The sequence below is a fragment of the Lemur catta genome, chromosome 6, assembly GCF_020740605.2.
Source record: "Lemur catta isolate mLemCat1 chromosome 6, mLemCat1.pri, whole genome shotgun sequence".
Taxonomy (NCBI): Eukaryota; Metazoa; Chordata; class Mammalia; order Primates; family Lemuridae; genus Lemur; species Lemur catta.
The window spans coordinates 12,202,790-12,228,928 of NC_059133.1; positions in this window are offsets into that span (position 1 = coordinate 12,202,790).

Here is a 26,139-nt window from a genome sequence, read left to right on the forward strand (position 1 = left end):
TTCATAAAGGAAGAGACCTTGAATATCAAGTATTCCTTATTTTAGCAGTGAGGAAACAGGTGCAGAGATGAAGAGACCTGACCAAGGTCATGCTGTTCCCACACACCAGGACTAAAGGTTTGTGTCCCTGCAAAATTCATATGTTGAAACCTATTCCCCAGTGTGATGGTATTTAAAGGTGAGGCCCTTAGGAGGTGAAATCACCTTTGGTATATGATTAGGTCATGAAGGTGGAGCCCTCACAAATGGAATTAGTGTCCTTACAAATGAGATCCCAAAGAGCTCCCTTGTCCCTTCTGCCACATGAGGGTGCAGTGAAAGGACAACCATCCATGAGCCAGGAAGTGGCCCCTCACCAGACTCTGAATCTGCTGGCACCTTGGTTTTGGACATCCAGCCTCCAGAACTTCAAGAAATAAATGCTTGTTGTTTAAGCCTCCCAGTCTACGGTATCTTTGTCATAGCAGCTTGCATGGACTAAGACACCATGCATGTCCCATTTGAGCCCAGGGTGTTTTCAGTAGCAATTGACAGGAAATCTCAACCTAACAAAAATTATTGACTTACATAACTGAAAAAGATGGTTGCTGATTAAAGTCATGTTGGGCCCAGCTGCTTACATAATTCTCTCTCTCCCTCTCTCTCTCCCCTCTTCCCTAAATCTATCTCTCTCTCTTTCTCTCTCTTCCCCTGCCCTTTCCCTGTCTCTCTTTCTCTCTCTTCTCATCCCTCTCCCATCTCTTGACCTTTTTCCCTACTGAGTTGGCTTCCCCCTTAAGTCCTCCACACACGGAGACTCTTGCATCTTCAAGCTTAAACTGTATGTATAGATAATGGTCTCCATGGAAAAAGAGCTATGGTGTTCTAGTTATTCCTGAAAAGTTCTGGAATTCATGCTGATTGGCTAATTAAAGTCAGGTGTTCAAGCCTGAACCAAGCACTCTGGCCAGGGGCACTTCACTTGCTCATTGCTGGGTCTGGGTGGGATGGGGTCACTCCCACTTACATCACATAGATGGGGTGTGGAAAAGGAAGCTGACACAGGAAGAAGAAAGGAAGGAGATGTGAACCCACATGTGCAGCCAACACCAGGGCCCTAACTTTCTGTTCTTCTACATAGAGAAAGACCCGAAGGCATCCATGTACCATCACTTCTCTTCCCCCTGTGCCTTCAATTCTGTCCAATTCCTCCTTCTGCTTAGATCTCCTTCTTAGGACTTGAAAACTATCAACTCCTCTGTAGACTCCTAAGGGATCTCCAGTCCCAAATCTGAGCTCCAGCCGCTGTGCACAACTCCCTGCACCAAACACAGAATGTGGTAACCTACAAGCACAGTTATCTTTGAAGCAGATCTGGGACTCAGCTAAGAGGGTAACCTACTTCTCTTTCCTTTAGCACCTTAGACCCCTCCTGGCTCAGGGACTGTTGGCTCCAGCACTGGCCTCACCCCTCAGCAGCTGGGATCCTCTAAAGAAGAAACAGTGGGGGCTCAGATGTTCCAAGAGCCAGCACAGCTTTGAACACTGCAGGGGAAAGTCAGAGTCATCCTCTCCTACCGACTGCAGCCTTTCCACAGCAAGCACTGCCTACTCGCTTGTTCAGAAGGCGTGGGGCCACGGGAGGGGGCTTATGCTTTGGAGATATCAATTCTAATCCCAGATCTGCTGGTTAGCAGCTAAGTGACTTTGGGGAGGGCACTTAGCCTCTAAGAAGTCTCAGTATTGTAGTCTGTAAAATATGAGCTGTAACACCACCTTCAGGGGTGATGTAAATGTTAAACAAGAGAATGCACGTGTTGACCTCTAGAGACTGCTTCTGCACACTTTGGTCTCCAGTTCCACTCTTTAGGGATGAGTCAGGATGTAGGACAAATATCTCCACCTCCCTCAAAGGAGATGGGCCAAGCTGATGAATTAGATTCCAAGATGCAGATTGGACTATGTGTTCTAAGGTATAGATGCAGCAGGTCTCTGCTCCTCTTCCTCTGTCTCCTCAGGGTGAGGGCTGGGGCTGCCTCTGAATTCAAGGAGACCCAATTCTCTCTCCCTCTCCCCTCATGGCCACAGGTCCAGGTTAAGAAAGACTAGGGCTGGCAGTTCCGGGCATTGGGGCCAATGCTTGCCCTTCTCTCTGTCTCCTGACTCCACATCACCCAGGGCCAGGGGAGCCTCACCTCATTGCTTGGCATTTTCAGATGCTATGGTCTGAGCTTAAGAGAGACAGTACTTTGCTGCTCCAGTTTTGGTAGCTAAGCTGTCCTTAGAGAAAGGAAACAGAGGTTCTGCCTCAAAAATCAGCCTTTGGGCCAAATAGGACCCAGTACAAGTTTTTGTTTCCTTGAAGCATTGCTATACTCATTCATTTCCATATTGTCTACCATGGATGTGTTTGTGCTCCAGTGACAGACTCACATATTCTGCAGAAGACAATATGGCCTGCAAAGCCACAAATATTTACTATCTCTTCCTTTACTGAAAAAGTTTGGGGACCCCTGACCTATTAATACATAACCCAGCCCCCCTTGTAGACTTCAACCTTGGGGTTTAAAACCAAAGCCCCACCAACTAATAAATGTCACTTTTCTTTCTTTCTTTGGTCATGTCACTCTCCTTACAAAATTATATAATCGGTCTTGGGCAGGCTTTGGACACGCCTAGGTCTCTAAGCCATAAGATCTAAATTTATAATCACTTTGCACAATATGAAAATGCTTATACTTCATGCATTTTCACCTTAGTTGACTGTTTGCTGTTATGATGATCATCACTCATGGGTTCACAGTGACAGGGCAGGAGCAGGGCTTTCTAGCATCAATGCAGCCCATGTGCTATCTGCAGAAGCCCATGTGGCTGAGCTTGGTAGCAGCTCTTCCACTTGGTAGCTATGTGACATTCCACAAGCAACTTAGCCTTTTTTGGCCTCCAAATTCTCTTCCATAAAATAGAAGTAAATAAAACTAGACTTCTAGGTCTCTGTAAAGATGATATGGGATCACAGGTGCAATGCAGTTAGCACAGTGCCTGGGATACTGTGGATACTAACAGGCCATTTACTCTTTACTCTCATTTCTCTTCTTGCAAATACAATGACCTCTATCTTTTGTGGCTTTGGATCTCTAGCCCAGTTGCATGAGGTCTATATGTCCTGCCTATACAGAGCTCAGGGCCCAGAACGTTCCTTTTGCTCTGCTATCACAATGTGTCTGCAAGTGTCTGTCCTGTCTACTCGGAGTTCTGTTCCCTTACGCCAGCCAGTAAGATCTTCTGAGACGCTTTTTTAAAATCCCCTTTGTGAGATTCCCATCCTGCTTTGTGGTCAAGGGGGAAAAGTACTGGACTTGCAGCCGTGCAGCCGTGACTGCTAAGTACCAGCCTTGTGACTTTGGGCACCTCATTGCTCTTCCGTAAACCTATTTCCTTTTGTGAGACTAGGATAACAATACTTTCTCCATAGCGGCATTATTTGGTACATACGTATGAAAATGTTTTCTACAAATTTCTTTCCCTCTCCTACTACACTTAGACTTCCTTAAAGGGAATATATCATTGTTTCAATGTATCATTCCTTTGGGAGCCCTGCATTGAATGATTAAATGGATGCTGGGGGTTCTCTTCCAAAATACATTTTAATTTATTTCATTTATAGAATGAAGAATTTTCCTAATTCATTTCTGTATCGACTGTCTAGTAGGTTGTAGCTATCCAGTGAATGTTTTCTGGATGAGTCACTGAAGACCAGAAAGACAGAGAAGTCCCATCTTTTGTCTGTCCATCCTCTCCCTTCATTCTCCCTTCCTTGCGTTGGTCACCTCCCTTGTGTCGATTACTTTAATAGGTCTCCTCAACTCTTTGCCCCGATACATACAGCATATCTCACACACTAAGAAAGTTACCTAATAAAGAGACAGTACAGTGTAGTTGCTATGATTGCAGGCTCTGAACTAAAACTACCTGAGCTTTAAGTTCCAGGACTGCCACTTACTGACTGTGTGACCTTGGACTGGTTAAAAAACATCTCAAAGATTCAATCTCTTCACCTATAAAGCAGGAATAATACAAACTACCTCATAGAGCTTTTGTGAGAATTATATCAGTGAATATTTACAAAACACTTGGAACAGTATCTGTATATTGCATTATTAATGTTATGGGTTGAATTGTGCCTCCCTGCCAAAGATATGTGAACATAACCCCTGCTTTCTGACTTTATTTGGAAATATGGTCTTTGCAGATATAATCAGGTTAAAATGAAGTCACTGGGCTTGGCCCTAATCTAATATGGCTGATGTCCTTGAAAAAAGGGAAATTTGGGCACAGATACACACAGAGGGAAGACAATGGGAAGACACAGAGAGAAAGAAGGCAGAGGGAGAGATTGGACTGATGCTTCTACAGTGAACCAAGGAACACCAGGCCTGTTGTAAAACACCAGAAGCTAGGAAGGGGCAAGGGAGGACCCTCCCTTAGAGGCTGCATAAAGAGTACGTGGCAACACCTCGATCCAGATTTCTAGTTTGCAGAACTGTGAGACAATAAATTGCTGTTGTGTTAAGCCACGCGATCTATGGTATTTTGTTATAGTGAGCATAGGAAACTAATGCAATTAGCTATCATTATTGGGGGGTTAAAATGCTTATTGAATACAAGGATGAATGCATGCACTTCTTTTGGAAGGACACCCTCTTTAGGTTCCCAGGGTCTGTGGGAGCCTAGAGTATGAAGAGAATTCAGAGAGCAAACTGGGTGGCAGAATCTTGGGAGGTTTTACTGGAACCATCCTTCTCATGACATCGTGGAAACAAGGCCATGAATAACCCCAGCCTGATTCGCTAGGTGAATTCCAGCTTAAGTTTATGTAAGTCAAAAAAATTCTGCTCCTTCTCTAATGATTCACAGTCCTCCTACAGCGTTACCCTAACTCCCATCACATCACTGTAACAAGCCACATCCCGTGACAGGCGACAGGCACATCACACAGAGGGGTGAGAAGATCCAGACAGGCACCGCAGCCCCCGTCCCATTTCGGAGGAGCTTGTCATCAGCGGTCACATCCTAGCCGGTTTACTCTCTGCATCTGAGTCTCTTTCCCACGAATTCTGAAAGGGTTCCACTTGGAATCAGACTGCCGTCAAAATCTTGACACCAAGCATATAACCTTAAAACCTCCTCCTCATCTGCGGGAATTTTTCCACCAAACTTCTTCCTGGTGGTTGTATCATTTGGAAGGCGTGTGTCTTCGGGGGCTGGTTAGACGGAGTCATACCATAGTGGACACAATTATTTGCCCACCCAGCGTCCCTTTCCCCCTCCTCCACCTTAACTGAACAGTAATTGTGTCCAAGGACCCACCCTCCTCTACAAGCCATGTGAAACCCCACCCCTCGAGTCCAGAAATGGATCCTGATTGGTCTGAGCACAGTCTCATTTCCTTGCCAGGGGTTGGTTCAGGAACCAGCACTACCCAGTTCAGGCCTATAAAATGTGAGGGAGATTCTGCAAGTGGGCTAGTGAGAAAAACGTCATTACTCCTATCGAAAGAGAGGGGTTGAGGGGAGGGGAGAGGAGAGAGAGCGTGCACATGCACAAGTAAAGGGAGGGCAGAGGTCTCGTATCTCTGGACATCATTGCATCTGGATGTGACGCCTGCAGCCTGAGGATAAAAGGCAGCCCTGAGGGTGGCAGAGAGATTTAGAAGGAACCTGGACCCTTGATGAAAATGTTGACCTGACAAATCAACCAGTTTTAAAGCCTGACATGTTTTTGGATATTTTCTACTATATAAGCTTATAAATATGCTTTATGACTTAAGCCAGTTTGAATCAGGGTCTGTTACTGGTAAAATCAAAGCCTTTCAATATAGCAAGTGTCATGTATTTTTAAACCAAAAATTACAACATAAAAATAAAGTTTGTTATCTTGCTTCTTCACTTACCAAGAGAATGTTCCTAGGTCAGTGGATAATCATTACAAATTTAACTGTATAGGACATTGCTGTATTTTGAAAATGCATCATAATTTACTTAATTATTTACACATTTTGAACAATCAGATTATTTCCATTTTTCATTATTATAAATAACATTGAGGCCAACATCTATAAACAATCCTATTTAGTTCCTTAAGGCATATTAGAGAAGTAGAATTACCGGTTCAAAAAAAAAAAACTTTTTGAAGATTCTTGGTATCGCCAAATTGCTTTCCAGGAAGACTGAATCAATTTATACTCCCATTAGCATTGTATAAGAGAATCTATTTCACCACAGCATAAATCAGAGGCAATTTAATAAAAAAGAATGGGATTCTCATCTTCATTGAAATGTTTTGATTACAAATGATGCTATGTTCCTTCTGCTTACTGGCTACATATATTTTTCTTCAACAAATTGCTCATTCATGTTCTTACTAATTTTTAAATTTTTTTAAATATTTCCCTGCAGACTTGTACAATTATAGGAATAATACTTGCCTAATATGTGCAATAAACTTTAAATTCATAATTTATTTTAATCATCAAAATAATTTTGTTCAATAGGTTTGATTAAACACATCTTACAGTGGAGAAGATGAGGCTCAGAGGTTAAATAAGTTTGGAGTATTTATCAGGTGTGTTTCAAGTTCAAGTACAGGTACACACACACACAAATACCAATTTGACGTTTGACATTGGGTGGTGTCTTAGCTATCACCTAGACTCTCCTCTTTTTCTTGCAGGTGAGCCTTATACCTGGGGAATCGTCTGGTTCTCTATGCAAAAGACATACTGGTAATTTATTTTAGAAAAATATGAGGATGCATTTTTTTCCACTAGATAAGTTTCCTATTCTTTTGATGACACATATAACCTAACTCCCTGAGAGAGTACCCTAATCCCCACCATCAGAGTGCCCCCTGATGGGGCAACAGTAGCAGCAAATCCAGATGTTCCTAATGTATGAAATCCAGCCAGTAACTGCCTGCACCACCTGCTCCTTGCTTGTTAGCAATTGCAGGGATAATTGCACCCCAAGCTTGAATTGACAGATCAAACAAGCAGTAGCAGGACACTTTGAGATTCCATTTTCGTAGAAATTATAAAAGTAATCCAAAGGAGGAAACTAGTAGAATTCATAAGGGTTGGAAACTATAGAGCAGTGGTTTTGAAACTTCATGTAAGAACCACCCAGGAAAATGTTTAAGACTTTATACTCAGGTCATACCCAATACCAACTAAATTAAAATCTCTAGGGGTGGGATCCAGGCATCAGTAGTTTTTAAAACTCCCCAGGTGATTCCAGTGTGCAACCAAGTTTGGGCACTAGTGCTATAGAATCATACCTCTAATTTCCTGTCCTGAAAAGAAAACGCTGTACTCAGAGATCCAGGAAAGCTCCAGGAGAGAGAGAAGCAAGAAAGTGCTTAGGGAGAGCCTGGTGACCTGGCAAGACCAGCAAGACCATGCTGGGACTGTGTCTTCACCGTGTGCCTCAACTTGGAGATGTCCCATGTTCATTGCAGCATTATTTACAATAGCCAAGATATGGAAACAAAGCCTCTGCCTATCCAATGGATAAAGAAAGTGTGGTGTATACGAAGTCTGTCAGGGAAGTATCCAGCCATGTAACTGTTCTCATTACATTAACAATGGCTGGATACTTTCTGGACAGACCTCATGTATGTGTATATATACATACACACACACACACACACACACACACACACACACACACACACACACTAGACTATTATTTGGCCTTAAAAAAGAAGAAAATCCTACCATTTGTCACAACATGGATGAACCTGGAGGACATTATGCTAAAGGAAATAAACCACACAGAGACAAATACTGCATGATCCCAATTATATGTAGAATCTACAAAAGATAAAGTCAAACTCATAGAGGCAGAGAGTAGAAAGATGGCTCCCAGGGCCTTGGGGTCAAGGGTGGAAAGGGGAGATATTGGTCAAAGGGTACAAACTTTCAGCTGTGAGATGAATAAGTACCAGAGATGAATAAGCACTAGCGCACAGCATGGTGGCTGGAGTTAATATTGTATGATATACTTGAAATTTGCTAAGATTAGATCTCAAGTGTTCTCACCACGACAAACAAAATGGTAACACCTGAGGTGATGAATATGTTAATTAGCTCGATTGTGGTAATCATTTCACAACGTACACATATATCAAAACATCATGCCATATACCCTGAAAATATGCAATTGTTATTTGCAATCATATCTCAATAAAGCTGGGATAAGATAAAACAAAAATAAAGGTACATGGATTTTATAAAAAGCAAGATGTATCTTCTTGTTTAAGTGACAGCTGTTGAGATTTTTGCCATCGGCCTTTGAGCAAACTCAGGCATTGAAAAATTGAGCTCGTTGTCTGAATTGGTTGGCTATGGGTCAAACACTGAGGTGGGTTCTTGGCTTAGAAACCAAGTAATAGGAGATGAGGCTTATATTTTTTTATCAGAAATATCTCTTAGGCTCATGAAATAGATACAAGCTGGAAGGTGGGCAGAGCCCAGGGACCTTCTTCTATGAGTGTGAGGATGCTGCCATCACTCCCCAGACTCTGGGCTCTTGTCTAGACCTTGGGGAGACGGTCTCCCCAAGGCTAAGCAAAGGCATAAGAGAAACTTCCCCTCCGCCACCAAAGCAAAGAGGAAAAGGCAAACCCACTGAAGTGACTCCACGCACCTCTAGACACAGTGAACTCCCACCTCATTCTTGCCGCTTTGGTTCCCCTTCCTCCTCCACACCAGATTCTTCTGCCACTACTTAGATGGAAGCTCTTTATGCACAAATGTGTTCTGACATCTCTGTTGTCCAGAACAATCTTTCTCCCTCATGATCACAAATCAAAATATTACTTTATCTTCTAACAAGCTCTTTTTCTATGGCCATGTGATTCCTACTCTCTCTTTCCCATGTTGAAAGCAACTAGACTCTAAAAGTCCCCTGGTGTGGAACAGGCACCACAATCCCCAATTTGCATATGGAGAGGTCAAGAGGCATCCCCAAGGTCCCAAAGCCACTCGGTAGATGCACTGAGACACAGTGAGACACAGCTGCAGCCAGAGAGATAGTAGCTCTGAGACAGTCAGAAATCAGTAGATGCTCAGAGACTCAAAGAAAAAGACATGAAGATTCAGAGACATAAAAACACAGGAGGAAAGATTCAGTGTCGGGAATAGAAGGGCCTTTGCTCACAATAAAGAACCTGGAGGCAGATGCGAGCATCAAAACCTACTGACAGAGCGGTGTTGGGTCATTTCCACCCCTCAGTTTCCCCCTGTGCAACGGCTGGGACTGGAGCAGGGATGACAAATGAGTTTCATTTTGTGTGCCAACTCCAATCAGTCAGCAGTCACTTAAGCACTGCATTGACAAGGATTTGAGGCTGCACCTGGGCTTGTAGAAAAAGACTACAGTGATGGATTAGTAATGTCTGTCATGGCTGTGGGTGAGGAGAATTACAACATGCGGGCCAGGTGTTCTCCGTCTCCAAAGTAGATTGCCTCTAAATTCAAATTTCAGCTCTAACATTCTATGATTTCATGCAACCGTGACAAAAATGTAAGATCTTTTCACTAGACTACGTTTTTCTCTAAAATTGTGGCTATTACCTGTCGTCATTGGGTTAGAGGAAAAAATATATGATCCAAGGAATATTTAAAGGGGGACAATTTGTGGTTTTTCTTCTTTTCTCCCAGAGCTTATAGAAATATGAACATTTTAGAATGCCAGGGGCTGTTTCTTGCATCCCTCGGAGAGATGGAAGAAGAAAAGACAGCTGGAAAAATTTAGGACAGCTGTAAATTATTTAGGACCCTATGCTTTACTTGTATTTTCCAAAAGAACACAGGCACCAAGGTTTCAGCCGCACGCACCCTGCTCACTCAATAAGAAATATGGAAGCTTAGGCTGTGAAAATGAAATAACCACAGCGTGTGCTCAGAAACATCTGAAAGCTGGAGTTTAGTGATTTGTGTTTTACAGTACAGGTAATCCGTCCTCCAGGAGCTGAAATCTGTGAGGGAACAGGGATGGTTGGCAAAAAATTCAGACCGTGGTGTTTACAGGATGGTGGTCTTTGGAAACACTAGAATTCTCTTCTGGTCTGGGGTCTGGGTTGCCACTGGAGCTTTCACCCTCCTATGACTTCTAGCAGAGGTAACTATATGATGAGATGCTCTAGGCTGGGATATTTAGATCCTAAGTATATCCGAAATCTGTCCATTTCTTTCTGCCCCTTTTTGTCCCAGATGAGGTCCCCATCATCTTTCACCTACACTCTTCTTATGTCCTCTCTTGACCTCTTGTCTGACCTTCTGACCTATCCACAACACTGTAGCCAGATTGACCTTTGCAAAATATATACCTGACTGTGTTGCACCTGTTCAAAACTTCTCGATAATTCCTTTCACCTTTAGATAAAATGCGAAGTGCTGAAGGCATCCTAAGAGATCTGACCCCTACCTATGACTTTAGACCTCCACTTGCTATGCTACTAGCACCAACCCAGTTGCGCTTCCCTACAATTACGCTATTTCTTACCTTTACACCGTTGCTCCCGTTGCTTCATCTGGAATGGCCAGTCCATCACTGGCCACCTGGCTGACTCTTTAACCCTCCATTTTGCCACCATCTGCATACTGCTGTCGTGCCACATAAACCATATTTTGCTACAATCATTCATTTCTCTCTCTGCTCTTCCAGACAGGAGCTCCTTGAGGGATGGGAGCCACATCCTAGTCATCTTTAATTTATGCCATCTGATTATGTGCCAGGCACCCTCCAAGTCTTTGTTGAATAAATGAGTGGATGAATGAATGAAGACAATACAAGTGCCTACTTCACACAGGTTTTTATTCTTTAGCAAATTTACCCAAAGGAAGTTCTAGTGTATCTTTAAAGGATTAAAACAAAGTTAACTTGAAATTTAAAATGGGTTATAATAACAGCCTATCTGATCCTTTTCTAACTAATCTTCCCATTTTGAATTATTAGAAAACTAACAATTTTAGCAGTCATTGATAATGATGTTAGTGGGAGGGAGGGGAGAAAATTTGGAAGGAAAAGCACAGATTGATTCATCAAGAGATGATAGTGTTTTAGAACCTGCATCCTTCCTGCAAATCTATTTTAAGTTATAGGATCTCTGTCTTTGTCTAGATTTCTTCATCTCTTCACTCCTTGAATATTGCTTATTTCCTCCATGTGTGTGTGCACATGGGCATGTGTGTGTTAGAGATGAGAGTGAGATTCTCTTGTTTCATTTTTTGCAAGGGAAATATTGATATTTCAGTTTGTAAAATAAATTATACGATTGTACTAAGATGATAAATGGATTTATCTGGTTTCAAATGCTGCTGGAAAAAAATTATTTCTGCCTGATTCTTGACATTTTCCTGTTCCAAAAGGAATTCCCATTTAATCTAATTAGGTGCGTTCTCCCTCTCTCTCTCTCTGTCTCTCTCTTCTCTTTACTGGGGCTCCATCACTCATTAGTTTCCAGCTGGGCGATGCATTAGAAGATGTTTTCTAATTATCTCTGTTTTGCAGGCATCCTCCCCTGCAGGTGGCCAGTGAATGCTGACCCAAGCCAGACTGCGGATCTCCACTGACCTGGGACCTAAACCTCCAATCTGCTTGTTCTCTCTCTCGCCCTATGAGGAAATAAAGAACAAAGACCCACACTATACAGTACAAAGAATATCACCAAATATAAGCTTCTCAAAGGGTCGACATTCGAGAAATGACAAAGTAGGGTTTCACTTTGAATTTACCCTTCTCAAAGCCCAGAGTCTCTTTAGCCTGAGGTTTCTCAATCTGATCATCTTGGCCCACCGGTGGCTGTTTATGCTTCACCTTATGAAACCTCTAGTTGATTGCTATCAGCCACTACTATTCTGAACACAGCAGCAGCTAACAGAAATTTTCAATAATTAGGGCGGGTGTATCATTTATCATCTAAATTAGGATACGTTCAGAAGTTGAAGTGGGCACTGTTATAATTACACCAGGAAACCAAATGTAAACTAGGAACATCCCGACCAATGACTCTATCGATAACTGACCTAAGCATTTGTACATTTCTCCTGTTATCCTCTGTCCACGTTGCTCAAGTCCCAGTTGGCAGGCTTTGTGATCAAGCCCCCGAGATGTGGCCTGGTTCTCCCTCTGATGCTATTTGTTTTCATAGCACCCCAAACCTTCCCACCACAGAGGTTTCCTGTATCATGGATGTGTGTCATTGTGTTTCCCCCCAGACTACACGCTAGATGACAACAAGAATTAGGTCTCTTTCATGTCCCCAGCACTTAGCTCAGTTCCTAGTATACAGTAGGCCCCTAATACTTACTTTGCACTTGAATGGAGAATACCTACCATGTAACCTGGCTCTCCGTTGGCTCAATAAAGACTTTTGGATCACAGTAATAAAGATGATGACAATTCACCCATTCATTCATTCCTTTCTCCTTACTTCAAATCAATATCTATCGAGCACCCGATATATACCAGCCACCCTATCTTCATGTGAGTGCAAACCAGGGGTATCTGGCCTCTGTAACTTTGTTTTACATTCTCTTCCAAAGTGAATCAGCTGACACCCTGTGGGTCTTATGCCTTTTAATTCCCAAGCTTTCATTTTCCTTTCACTGCCCCAAACACGATGCCTATTTTCAAGTTGTAAAGGTTGTATTTTTTTTAACAGGGTCAGCGGATTTCGATCCCTATATGCCACAATGGGATAATATGATAGATTAAGCCTAGACAGTCACAATTAATTCCTAAACAGACTTAATTTAATTTCCCTTCTCCAATAAACCCAATTTACCTCAGTGGAGGTGCGACACGTTTGATTAGACACAGTGATGCTAAGCACAGCCAGCCTCGCAGGGCAGGAGCTGTGTGTGCCGAGTGATAAGAGATCAAAGCTGAGCAGGATTCCTGTGCAGCGTGACTACTTGTAATTCAGCAGAACCTCCTGTTCAGTTGTCCCTCGGTTGCTCTTTAATTGGAGAGATAATTATGCTGGGAGGGGGTGGGAAGGGGAGCCAGGGTCAATCCTCACTTAACGTTGGAATTACAGAGAGAGAAGTTCAAGGAAACAATCTTTATAATTCCTGAATGCTTACTCCAAGTCAGAGTGGTCACCATTCAGGAGAAAAGGACAGTGCTTCAGAGACAGCCATTTTTCTCAAGAGCATTTAGAGACACTGAGCATCTAAGTCATTATTTATGCAAATTATTTTTTTAATTAAACAAGTGTTGATTAGGCAACTATATAATGATTGGGGCACAGGATGTTTGACCACACTGTTTTGACCTACTCTGGATGTTGAGGGTAGATAAATTTATAAGACACACCAATTCCCAAGAACTTTCAAGGTTGAGCATCATAGACTGGATTTCTCCCATCCAGTCATTGGTTAATTTCTCCCAAAAACCTTCAGATATTTGAAGGTTTTTGGGAGAAATTAACATTCTTTACAAGGGTGTTTCAATCAATCTTAATTTAATCTCATTAATTTAGTATTCTTCCTGTGACAAAGACAGCTGGCTCTGTATTTTTAATTCCTTGCTCCCGTCCTGACAAGCTGTGCAACTTTAGGAAAGCTACCTAACCTCTCTGAGCCTCAATTCCTTCTCCAGATGAATGAGGATAATACAACCAGCCAAATGGAGATCAAATGAGGCAGCTAACAAAAAGCACTGCTTCATATATTCTTAATAGAACATAGTGCCTTTCTTTTCCAGGCATCACTACTGTGACAAGTGCCGGGTCCTCACACACCGCCTGTGGAAGAATTTCAGACAATTTCCAGATTAAGCAAGGAAGCATCACCATCAGGGGTCCTAAAATGATAGCAGGAGAAAGGAAGAAAAAAACACCTCTTAATTGTGACTCTGTTGAACAGAACTGAATTTTAATTAAGCAACATGACAGGAGACACAATGCATTTCCGGGCAATTATGGAGCACCACAGGGGGTGTTGTAAAGTCGGAGGCTGCAGACTGAGTGACTTCAGAAGCTCACCAATTCCCACTGAAACGGGGAGTCCAGGATGTCTTGCTGCCGACAGGGAGCAATATTTGTCAATGAAAATAAGAGAACTCTGGCTGCAAGACCAAGAGGGCCACCAGAGAGAAAAGTTGGATTCTGTTGTCTGAACAGAATGATCCTGAGCTTTCTCCATCTGGTGCTGAGCGCACCCTGAAGAGTTCCCGACCCTGATCGAGGGGTTTCGTATCTTATCTGCAGTGGGTTCTACCCACGTTAGCACCAGGAGCAGCGGAAGCACAGCAGGGCACACACAAGGGACGATGCCGGACCCAGAGGGTTAAGGCTGTCTGCAAGCACAGCTTAGTGAATGCATAGAGGGTAAGGACACAGAGGATACGGAGTGGAAAATCCAGAACGAGCCCAGAGTCTGGTGACAGAGGCAAAGTTAGGCACCTGGCACACTTCTCAAGTGGGAAAGCAGCTTCTACTTCACAGTCCATTCATTTCCTCACAGTGATGCCTCTCTATGTGCCAGGCGTTGTGCCAAGTGCTTTATATAAATACAGTGATGTATGGTTTGTTGCATTCATTTAACAGGAAAAGAAACTGAGGCTCAGAGAGATTAAGTCTACAAGTTCATGAATTTCCCCAAAGCTACACAGTTAGTAAGTGATGAGGAAGGAAGGATTTCAACCCAAGTGTTTGATTCCAAACCCACGTTTCCAATCACTGTGCCATTATGAAGCGTAATCGATGCCCTCAGCCAGATTCAAAATTCAGAGGAGGCAGTTTCGAAAGGGAGGCAAGCTGAGGTCAGAATGTATAAAAAGACGGAGAATGAAGTTACAACTCGAGTCGGGGATCCAAAACGTTTAGCTAAAATTCAAAAGAGAGATTAAATAACTATGGGGGGGTCAAAGCAGGCAGCTGGTCCAGCGTGCCTGATGCTGGTCTGAGTAGGAGTCAGGATTTGGGCAAGGAGACCCAACAGCTGAGAGAACCTTAATATTGCGACAGCTCTTTGCCTAGGTCTGGGAGCTTTGGTCCAATCCCTGCCGAGAAGGGTGCTATCCTCGGTGTTTTTTAACTACTCTCTGGGGTGCTTCTTTGCTTTGTCTGTATGGTTACAGTCCAAGGTATTGGGGTTAGGACTTCAGTATGTGAATTTTAGGGGTACACAATTCAGCCCATAACAGAGTGGGTATCGTTGGTGGCACTCAGCTTACATGAGCCTGTAAGGAGTATCCAGTCACATGACGCATGTGTGTGTGCAAGTGCACGCGTGCGCGCGCATGCGCGCGCGCACACACACACACACACACACACACACACACACACACATCATTCCACAGCCATTAGAAAGTCATCTAGATTAGACTAACACAGAAACTCTGGAAGGTGCACATGCCTGTGAGTGGTACAGTAAAAAATAATCCTGGACTACTGGCCAGGAGGCTTGGGATTGAGCCCAGCTGTGACACTAATAACTATGTGAACGTAGACATGTTGATTACCCTGCATGGGATGTGCAGTGGATGGTGAGCCATTGCTGCAGAAGACATGAAGTTCGACTCACACTAGCAAAAAGGGGGATTGTATTGATCCACGTAATGGAAGAAAACCAGGGGTAAATTGAGCTTCTGTAATAGTATGGCTGGATCCAGGTCTTTGGGTGATATCATCAGAAATGTTTCTCTTCATCTATGGGCACTGCTTTTTTGGGGGTTGACTTCATTCTCAGATGGATTCTCTTCAGTTGATGGCCCCAGAAACCCCAGGCTTAAATATTCCTGAGCTCAAGTCCAGCCAGCAAAAGAGCATCTTCCTCCTAATAACCCCCCAAATCATGAGATTATCTCTGATGGATGTTTTAGGCTACACAATTACACCTGGAGTTGAAGGTTAAGTCAGCTTACCTTGAACTTGATGGAAAACCTCTGGGCTTTGTCCTTGGTTCTCTTTTCTCCGTGTGCAATTCCTCCTAGATGATTTTGTCTGGTCCCATAGCTTTAAATATCATCTATATCTTAAAGACTCCCAATAGCTACCTGTAGCTCCCACCTCTCTCCTGAACTCCAGACTTATGTATGAAACTATCTCCTTCACACATTTGCCCTAACTTGTCTATTATTCATCTCAGATTTAAATGTTCAAAACAGAATAGTTGATTTTCTACCCCAACCCCACTCTTCTCTTAGTCTTCTCCATTTCATTAAATGGCACCACAGTCCAGCAAATTGCTCAAGACAGAGTCTGTGATATCACTCTCAATTCCCCTCTGCATCTACGCCCCAAGTACAATCCATTTGCAAGTCCTTTTAGCTCCCCCTTCAAAATACATCCCACATCTAACCACTTCCCACTTTTGTAGAATTCAGACTGAACTCTCAGCTTTCTCTGTTGCTTCCTATAGTTTATTCTCCACGTAGCAGATATAAATCTCTGTCCTACTCAAACACTCTGGCAGCATATGTATATTCAGAATAAGATCCAAATCCCTGTCTAGGACCCATGAGGTCCTGTTTGCTACAGTCCCCACCAGGTCCTGTTTGCTACAGTCCCCACCTTCACCTCCCTGCTATAATCTCATGCCACTCACCCTCGCTCACTCTTCTTTAGCAACACTGATCATTCTGCTGGTTCTTGAAAATGCCAAGCTAGTTGCCACCACAGGCCCTTTGCACTTGCTTTTACCTCAGCTTGGGACACATGGCTCCTTTACTTTATTCAGTTTTCTCTATCAGTGAACTTCCTCAAAGAAAACTTCCTTTACACACATCTCTTTTCTTCAGTCTTTCCCAGTCAAATTCGACACTTTACTTACTCTAATTTTCTTGAGAACATTTATCTCTTCCAGAAATATATTAAATATGTTTATTTCCTGTCTTCTCTACTATCATGTGGACTCCAGGGAGTAGGAATCTTATCTGTCTGACTCACTACCGTATCCCTAGTACCAGTAGTACCAAACACATTGCAGAGACTCCGTTAATATTTGCTGAAGGAAAGAATGAACTGATAGTGGAAGATGGGTAGTTATCTTTTTAAAAAACAAGGGTGATTATATTGCAATAAGGAGAAATGAATGTTGGGCAGACACTGGCCACACCATATATAAAAATAACAATCAGGTCAACTCATTTTCTGAGAATTTCCAGTAACTAAGAGGCAACACACATAGTAACAAACATAAGGGTCCAACCTTTTCCTAACTCATCCAAAATACTAGATTTATTCAATAACTTACTTAAGTTCAAAAGAGACTATTGAGGTTGATTGGGGCTAAGGCTCAGGACTATGTAAACTCCTGGCTAAGAAGTTCAGAAGTGAAGGTACTCTGCAAAACACTCCATCATGCATCTCAGGTTAGCATCAGAATTCTTTTTTTTTTTTTTGGAGACAGGGTCTTGCTACATCACCCGGCCTAGAGTGCAGTGGCATCATCATAGCTCACTGCAACCTCAAAATCCCGGGCTTAAGCAATTTTCTTGTCTCAGCCTCCTGAGTAGCTGGGACTACAGGCAAGAGTCAGCACACCCAGCTATTTTTTATTTTTTTGTAGAGACGGGATCTTTCTTTGTTGCCCAGGCTGGTCTTGAACTCCTGGTCTCGAGTGATCCTCCTGCCTTAGCCTCCCAGGGTGCTGGGATTGCAGGTGTGAGCCACCACACCTGGCCATGAGAATATTTTGATTGAATATTTTCATTTTCCTTTTTTACCTAGGAGAAACTATAATACTGGTATTTAAGAAGGAAAAGGTAAAAAATCTGTCATCCTGAATGGGGATGATTTGATTTCATACATAAAAGTTGAACTACTTAGAATACATGAACTAGATCATTCTCTTCCTATAAATACAACAGAGCAGCCTAACCTATTTTCAGATTGCGTGACACCCTTTTATTCCTCCCGAAGCTTATGTTAAGAGTCTGATTTAAGGAGCAGGTGATCGGCAACGTGGCCTCATTTGCAATGATGAAAGGCTGACACTGTTTTCCTGCCTGTTTTATTTACTCTCTTTCAATCAATTGCCTTGAGATTTTAAAGATGATTTCATTGATTCCCCAAATCTCTCCATCCACCCTTCTGTCAATACTGAGTTCAAAGTTACCGGAGATACCATTTGTCTTATTGATGTAATTCCTCCTTCTTCCTTTACTAGCCTGGTTTGGATCAATTTTATTAATAATACAACTGGAATCTTTCCACACCCTTCCCCTCCCTCAAGCCCCAGCCACATTTCAACTTTAACTTCCCCCTTAACATCATTCATTCTTTTTTAGAACATTCTGAAAAACTGCACTCTCAAGAATGAACTTTCTCTTGCTTGTCTCTGAGCTGTGAGTATTTCAACTTTCAATGAATATTTTTAAAGCTACACGGTGTATTTAAGAAGGTACAAGCTTAGGGAGTCTTTATTTCTACATGTTCTTTTCATTGCATAGGGTTCTAAAGTCCAATCTCACTTTATTTTTCTTTGTATGATGAGCATCCATTATTCTTACATATTTTAAATCCCTTTCTCTCTTATAAGCTTCTTGAAGGTAGATATTGTATTTTAATCACCTTTGAATCTCCCACAGGGCTTAGCAAAGAGCCTGGTACATAGAAGTCACTTGATAATTGTGTGGTGAGGGCATGAGTATATGAATTGTTAAGGGTTCCACAGGGACGTATATGTTTACACTCCCACAGGTTTCCTAGAACATTAACTTAAGATGAGTGAATTAACTCCACAGGAATGAGCTTCCAAAGAGATTGGGTCTTCCTTATCTCTGTAACTCCAGGGATAAACTGCATAGCTCATGACACAGAGGAGTAAAGTCTGGTTACATAAGAGAATAATAGCAATACTCTAAATTGTATGTTTATTAAAGGGGAAAGTTGCATATAAAGCTGCTTGGATTACACAGGATGTTAACTCTTCGTGCTGGGAAGGGAAATCTGATGAAGAGCACTATCGTGAGTTGCATGGCATCCCCCTTTCCCCCAAAATAAGTTCAAGTTCAAATCCATAGAGTCTGTGAATATTATCCTATTTGGAAAACAGGATCTTTGCAGATATCATTAAGTTAATGATCTTGTGATGAGATCAGCCTGGATTACCCAGTGGCCCTAAATCCTATGACAGTGTCCTTAAAAGAGAAGCAGTAAGGACACAGAGAAGAGGAGAAGTTGATCTGAACATGGAGGTAGAGATTGGAGTGGTGCAACCACTGGCAAAAGAATTCTGGCAGCCACCAGACACTAGGAGAGACAGGATGGATCCGGCCCTGGAACCTCCAAAGGAAGCGCAGCACTTCCCGGCCTCCAGAACCATAAGAGGATAAATTTCTGTTGTGTGAAACCAACGGGTTTGTGGTAACTTGTTACAGCAGTCTCAGGAAGGGAATACAGGCATGAATTAATAGAATGGGTTTTTTCATCTCATTGAATCTCAACTTTTAATATTGTCATTTCCACAGATGAAGAAAGTGAATCGCATCAGTCTCATCGTGGTCAGTTATGGAGCTGAGAGATTCAGAGCAGGTCGTGTTGAACACTTCCCTTGCTCCCAGCCCTGGTGGGGCTCCGGGAATATAGACTCAAATAAGACGAGGAGATCTCTATGAGATCTACCTTTGAGGAGCTTTCAGGGAACATGCTGTTTTGGGCCAAAGCCCATGTTCTTTCCTCTGCACGTGCTGTGAAAAGAAACTTAGAAGTTCAACTTACCCAAACGTGAATGACTTCATCTCTGCTTCACTTTCCAACCTAGATATCCCACGTAACAGCAAACCACCTAGCTTGTCTACCAAGGATCCTAGATGCAGAGAAGGAGAGAAAGAAGAAAAAAGAGAAAGACAAACTGCAAGAAGGGGGTAATGAGGACATGGTTCTGAGCTGGGGGACGCTGGCTTACCTGACACACAGCTGCATGAGACACCAACACACCCCGTCCCGACAACTGGCCAAAGGCCTCCACTAGAATAAGATACCGAGGACAGCAAGCACTCCTTCAGAAAGCAGCCAGTTTCTCACTGAACAGCCCTAGTTCCTGGGACGGCATAGTCCACTGAGAGCTGCCTCCCTTTAACTTTCACCACTGATCCCAGTTTGGCCCCCTGGAGTAATCGAAGTTTTTAAAATTTGACTCTGATTTCCCTAGGGAGTCATTCAGACATTTTAATGCAGCTGTTGTATCCTGTCTACGTGTACTCTTTTTCAAGCTAAATCTATCACTTTGTGTACTGTTTAGAGTTCAACATATATTAATATGGTTAACTCTTCCCCACAGTCTAATGAGACAGGAATATTTTCTTACTTTGTAAGGAGAGGAAACAGTTCCATGGAAGTTAAGTGACGGGAGTTTAAATTCAAACCCAAGAATTCTGAATGTGTTTTCCACCACATCGGAAGGAGGCAGGTGAAAAATGAGTGGCCAAGACAGTGTATCAAGAAATGCTAGTTCCCGAGTATCCACTCTCCCCCTTCTTCCATGATACTAAAGCCTCCAAATTGTAGCTAGGCACGTGGCCAACCAAAATAAAAACAACACTTCCTAGCCTCCTTGGCAGCTAATTACAGTGCATGACTAAGTTCTAGCAAAGAGACATAAGCAGAAAGTTGTGTCCAATTTCTAGAACAAATCCGTTCTTTAAAAAAGAAAAGAAAAGAAAAAGAACTGTGCCTTTCTCATCTCTCTGTCCTTTCTACTCCTGGTTGGAATGCTGATGTGTTGGCAAGATCTGAGCAGCCACCGTGGACTACCAGATGAATGCTATATTGAAGTGATGGATTAACTAGTCAGACAGGAACTGGCTCCCTATTGATCAGGGAACTGCCTTGCCCTCCACAGATTGTCTATATTTACGTGAGGGAGAAGGAATGTCTATCCATTTTCTTTAAATGATTATTACCTCCCAAGAGATAATAACGGCTGTCATTTTCAGCCAAAGCTAGTTTTCACTTACAAGGAAACCAAATGGTTTGAAATCTTTAGTTTTAAAGGTGTAGGTGGTTTGCCAGAGTCCTATAAATTACCCAAAACTGCTTTCACTGCCTGAAAACTGTAAAAATGAGGAGAAGTTAAACTCAGAGTTGTACTCTGCCATGAGATAATTACGAAGAGTTGGGATTTTGTTATTTAAGAACTACTTTCATTGATGCGAAGGCCTTCCATTTCTTTTAAGTCTTGCAAAGGTCGAATCACCGTTTATTACAGAGATTGGTTAAATAATTAGGCTTTGTGTAGTTAGCTTATTTTATAACAGCTTTGTTGAGACATAAATCACATCCCATTCAATTTATTCATTTAAAGTGCACCATGACATGATTTTCAGTATATTCACAGGGTTGTGCAACCATCACCGCAATCAATTTTATAACATTTTTATAATCCCCCAAAGAACAACCTCCCCCCCCACCCCGCCCTTTAGCAGTCAATCCCACTCTCCCATCCCCTGCCAGCCCTCAGTGATCACTAACCCACCTTCTACCTCCGTGGATTTGCACACTGTGGACATTTAATATAAATGGAATCACACAATGGGAACTTTTGGGACTGACTTTTGCCACTTAATATTTTCAAGGCTCATTTATGTTGTAGCTCATAGCACAGGCCGTCCCCGGATTTCGGACGACCGGCTTACAACATGCCGCATTCCCAATGCTCCCCGTAAGGATAATTTATAATTAAATAATTAAATGACTAATTCGGGAACTAGTTTCCTCCACACATCTAAACAAACCTGCAGGGCGCGAGCGGTTCCTTGGCGGCATCCTTACGCCAGCGGCTAGTCTCATAGAGAGATGGAGACTCAGCGGATAGAAACACAAGAACACGAAGAATCAGAAGATCCAGAGCCAAGAAAGTTTACGACAGAAGAATGAGCTGAAGCCTTTTGTCTCATTGAAGCCGGATTTGCCAAGCTTGAGGAGCAAGAGCCTAACATTGAGCTGTTTACAAAGGTTTACCCTGCAGTTAGTGAGAACGTCAGCTGCTGCAAGGCCATTTATGATGACAAAAGGAAAAGGCTGTGCAAGCAACTCTAGAAACCTTTCTCAAGAAACTGACTTCAACAATAAGCTCCCTCCTCCAGCAACAGAAGCAAATCCTGATTCTCCAGCACCCACTCCATCCTCTCCTGCCCCAAGTAATGTCAGCTACCTTCTTGCGTCAGACATGCCCCTGCCAGCAAGCAAGGTATTGATGCAACATCGTGTGAGTGTTAACTTTGAATATTCTTTTTTTGAAATTTTTTTCTATCTTCTATCTAAACTTTTTGTATGGATTTGTTTTAATGTTCTGTTTGTTTGAATTAAAAGAAAGAGCACAATAGTTTCTATAACTTGTTATTACAGTACAGGGGTGTTATTATTATTATAGTATTACACTGTATTATTATTACCTCACATGAGCCATTATAGTATTGTTATCATCATTATTATTATTACCATATATGCACTGTTCATCAGGCATCTGAGTTACATACAAATCTGACCTAAAGACATTCTTAGGAACATATCTTGTGTGTAACCCAGTGACTACCTGCACTCCTTTCTGTGGCCAAATAATATTGCGTTTTATGGAGATATTGCATTTTATTTATCCAACCATCAGATGATAGACGTATGAGTTGACTCCAACTTGGGAATATGCTAAATCACATTCTGCTATGAACATTCATGCATTATTACATCTTTGAAGAGTTCTGACTATTAATATTGCAAAGCTGTTATTCATAGTAAACCACATCCTAGCACCCTCTAAGTTACAACTATTGGTTTAATGTCATTTCTTGATAACTATTTTAGGAGACAAAATAAATTCTCATTAGTAAACTGAAGTTGCAGTCATAATGCCATGGGGAAAAAGGAACATGTTTGTAGTGTCTAAGAATAAAAACAGCAAAAAAGATACTAATAACAATAATAATAGCATTAACCAGTTGTTGAAATCTTGCATGTGTTTATCATTTTCCATTCATTCATTCAGTTGATGCACCTCAAATTTATCTAATAATTCTACTATAGTTGGTGGATTTTGGTTGTTCCCATTATTGTACCAGGAAGATAAATACTTCAACAACCATTTTCATGTTTTCTTTCTTTCTTCTAGAATTATTTTCTCAGGATAAATTCCCAATACTTGCAAAAGAGGATAAACTGTCTTAAGGGTCTTGATGCTAAATTGCCATATTGATTTCTAAAAGCATTTAGAAATGCTAATTTCAGCACACTTCACCAGCAGTGGGTGCTAACTTTTAAAAAGGCTTACAAATTCTATCAGTGAAAAACACAAACTCCTCAATAATGCCCTAATTTGCATATCTTTGATTACTAGTTGAGATTAAATCTTTTTTTATTGCTTTCTAGAAGACTAAAGCTGAGTTACCTAATAGCGTCTTTGTGAAAAATTGAATTTAAAGGAACACACACTTAAACTCAATATCCTCATGAACAACTGACCAGAGGGGTGGTGACATGTTTGATTTAAAGATGATTACCTGGAACAAGAGCGAGCCTCAGTGGAATTTCCCAGAAATGGCTGTAAAGCTTGATTCCCTTGAATGTTTCATCTTCATTAACGATTTGGGTGAAAAGAGTAAACAGTACCGAAATTAACTTCACAGATGGCTCTAAATCGAGAGGATTCTAAATAGCAATGAATAATGAGAATTACATGGGGACCACAAAGGTGAGAACTAGCAATGCATAAAAACCAATTCATCCTGGAAAACAAGGCTGAGGAGCAGGAAAACAGAGGCTCATGTTCTGGGAGGCGCCACACCCCCACGCCCACCAGCTACTCTCCCAGCACCTGCCACCACCTCTCCTGCCCCACGTGCAGCAGCTGTCCCCAACCCGACCTCACACATGCTGTCTTCTTTGCAGAAATGTCTTGCTCTCCTTTCTTTGCTCAACTGAGTCCTTCTGGGGCTCGTTTCAGGCAGAAGTTACCTCCTCTGGGTAACCTTCCCTGACCTCCAAACCACCCCCTCCCCACTTTTTCTGCACTTCCGGGGCAGCCTGTGCCTAAAGTCATGTTAACACTTCTAAAAACCACACTTTTCAGTCATGGAAAGATGGCTCCTATGGCATAGTAGTTTTTGAATCGTCTCCCATAAAAACATATGGAGCAATTAGGATAACAAAATCAAAATTCCACAATGTCTACAACAAAACTAGGTGACAAGATATCCACAAAAACAGCAAAATAAGACTCAGTGAAGACAAATCGTGGCTATTCCTGCTGCACGGTGTTGGGACCTGTGTGTAAGGAAGGAGAGGGAAGCAATGGGGTCTCTGAGGCCAGAAGAACTCCCAAAATAGCATCACATATTCATTAACAAGTGCAGTAAGTCAACTTGACAATAGCAATTGGTACTGGAAGAGTTGCTTCCCCATAATTTGCAAGTGAATACAAGGGTATTCACACAAGGTGTGAAGGGGCTGAAGTAGTCTGTGCCCCATGAACACTCAAGACTAACTGGTCAACATGCCACACCACCCTTCCAATATCATTTCTCACACTGGGGAGATAAACGAGGAATAGGGTTGAAATTGAGCAGGACAGAAACAACGGAGCAAAAAACAAAGGAATCCAGATAAAAGCAGAGGAAAGAAAAAGAGCCAGGACATCTCAGAATTTATAAGTCCTTGACTTTTTGACACTTTACAAAAACAAGAGAAAAGAGAACTTTAGAGTTCTAAAGCTATAAAATCTATCCTGAACCTTACTCCTCCCTCCAAAAAGTGCAGGAAAATAAATCTCATGTAAAAAGGAGCATCAGAAAAAGATTATGCGTACATTCCATATATAGTTATTAATATTATTAAAACATGAATTAAGAGGAAAAAATGTCCTTTCATATGATAAAAGTCTGACAGAAAGTTTTTTTGAAGAAGCAGATGAAATTGTTTATAACCTAATATTTCAAAATGAACTTAAAAAATTAGAAGCAATAATAGAAGATAGAGAATAACGTAACATATCAGAATCAGATACACTAAAAAATGGGATGTTAAAACTCAGGAAAGAATTAGAAACAAACACAAAAAAACTAGCATTTCAGAAATGACTAAAATAGAAGAAACTGAAGAGTAAATAACAAATAATGCCATAAAAGAAATAGAAGATGAAAATAGGGAATTTTTAAATGAAAAGAAGAAAAAATTCAAAACAGAAAGTGACAAATATGGAGGGTAATCAAAGAATTCAACACATGTATTGAGCACTAGAATAAGAAAAGCCAAAGAAAAGGAACAGAACAAATCCTAAAACTATGATTCAAGAAAACTACTTTAAAATGTTTTTTAAAATTTGAAACAGTATGTAAAAGGGAACATTTTATACCTAGGTACAATCAACATAGGCCAAACAATATAGAACATGTTCTAACAAAATTTCTTTACTTAGAAAAAAGAGTCTTGGATCATCCAAGCACAAAGACTGAGTCACTTATAAGGGAAAGAATAACAGATTGTCATCAAACTTTTTGATAGCAGTACATTATGTCAGAAGACCATAGATAATGTATTTAATATAATCAAAGAAAGAAAATGTGAGCCAAGGATTTTATATCTAACCTAGCTGACTTTCAGATATGAAAGCTAACAAATGGTGCTCATCAGGGAAGGATTAAGAGAATATTGTTCCCACAAGCCCTTCCTGAGTATCCACTTGCATGTGAGCTTCTGTTAACCAAAATCACCCTAGAGAAAGTAACACAAAGACTAGGTATGAACATTAAATATACACATGCACATGCACACACACACACACACACACACACACACACCTGTAGAGTGGAAATCAGGACTTCTTGGAGAAATGACTGATTCTATGTCTGGAGCAGCAAATGGACAGATGAGCCTAACATACTGCCATACCAGATTCTAGGGAAACTATCAAGCACTACCAAAGTAATGTTGAAAAAAAATCAGAAGCAAACTTTAGACCACTGGCTAAAAATGGAACATATTGAACATGAATGGAAAATAACTTCAATGGATTAAAATACACCAAATTTATTTACACTCAGGACTGCATAATGATGCTTAAAATTTTTAAACTAATTGGTCACTATTGGAAGATTTTTTTTTTAAATACGTGCCTTCTCTTACTTCTTGATAACCAAATAATAGAGGCAATAAGTT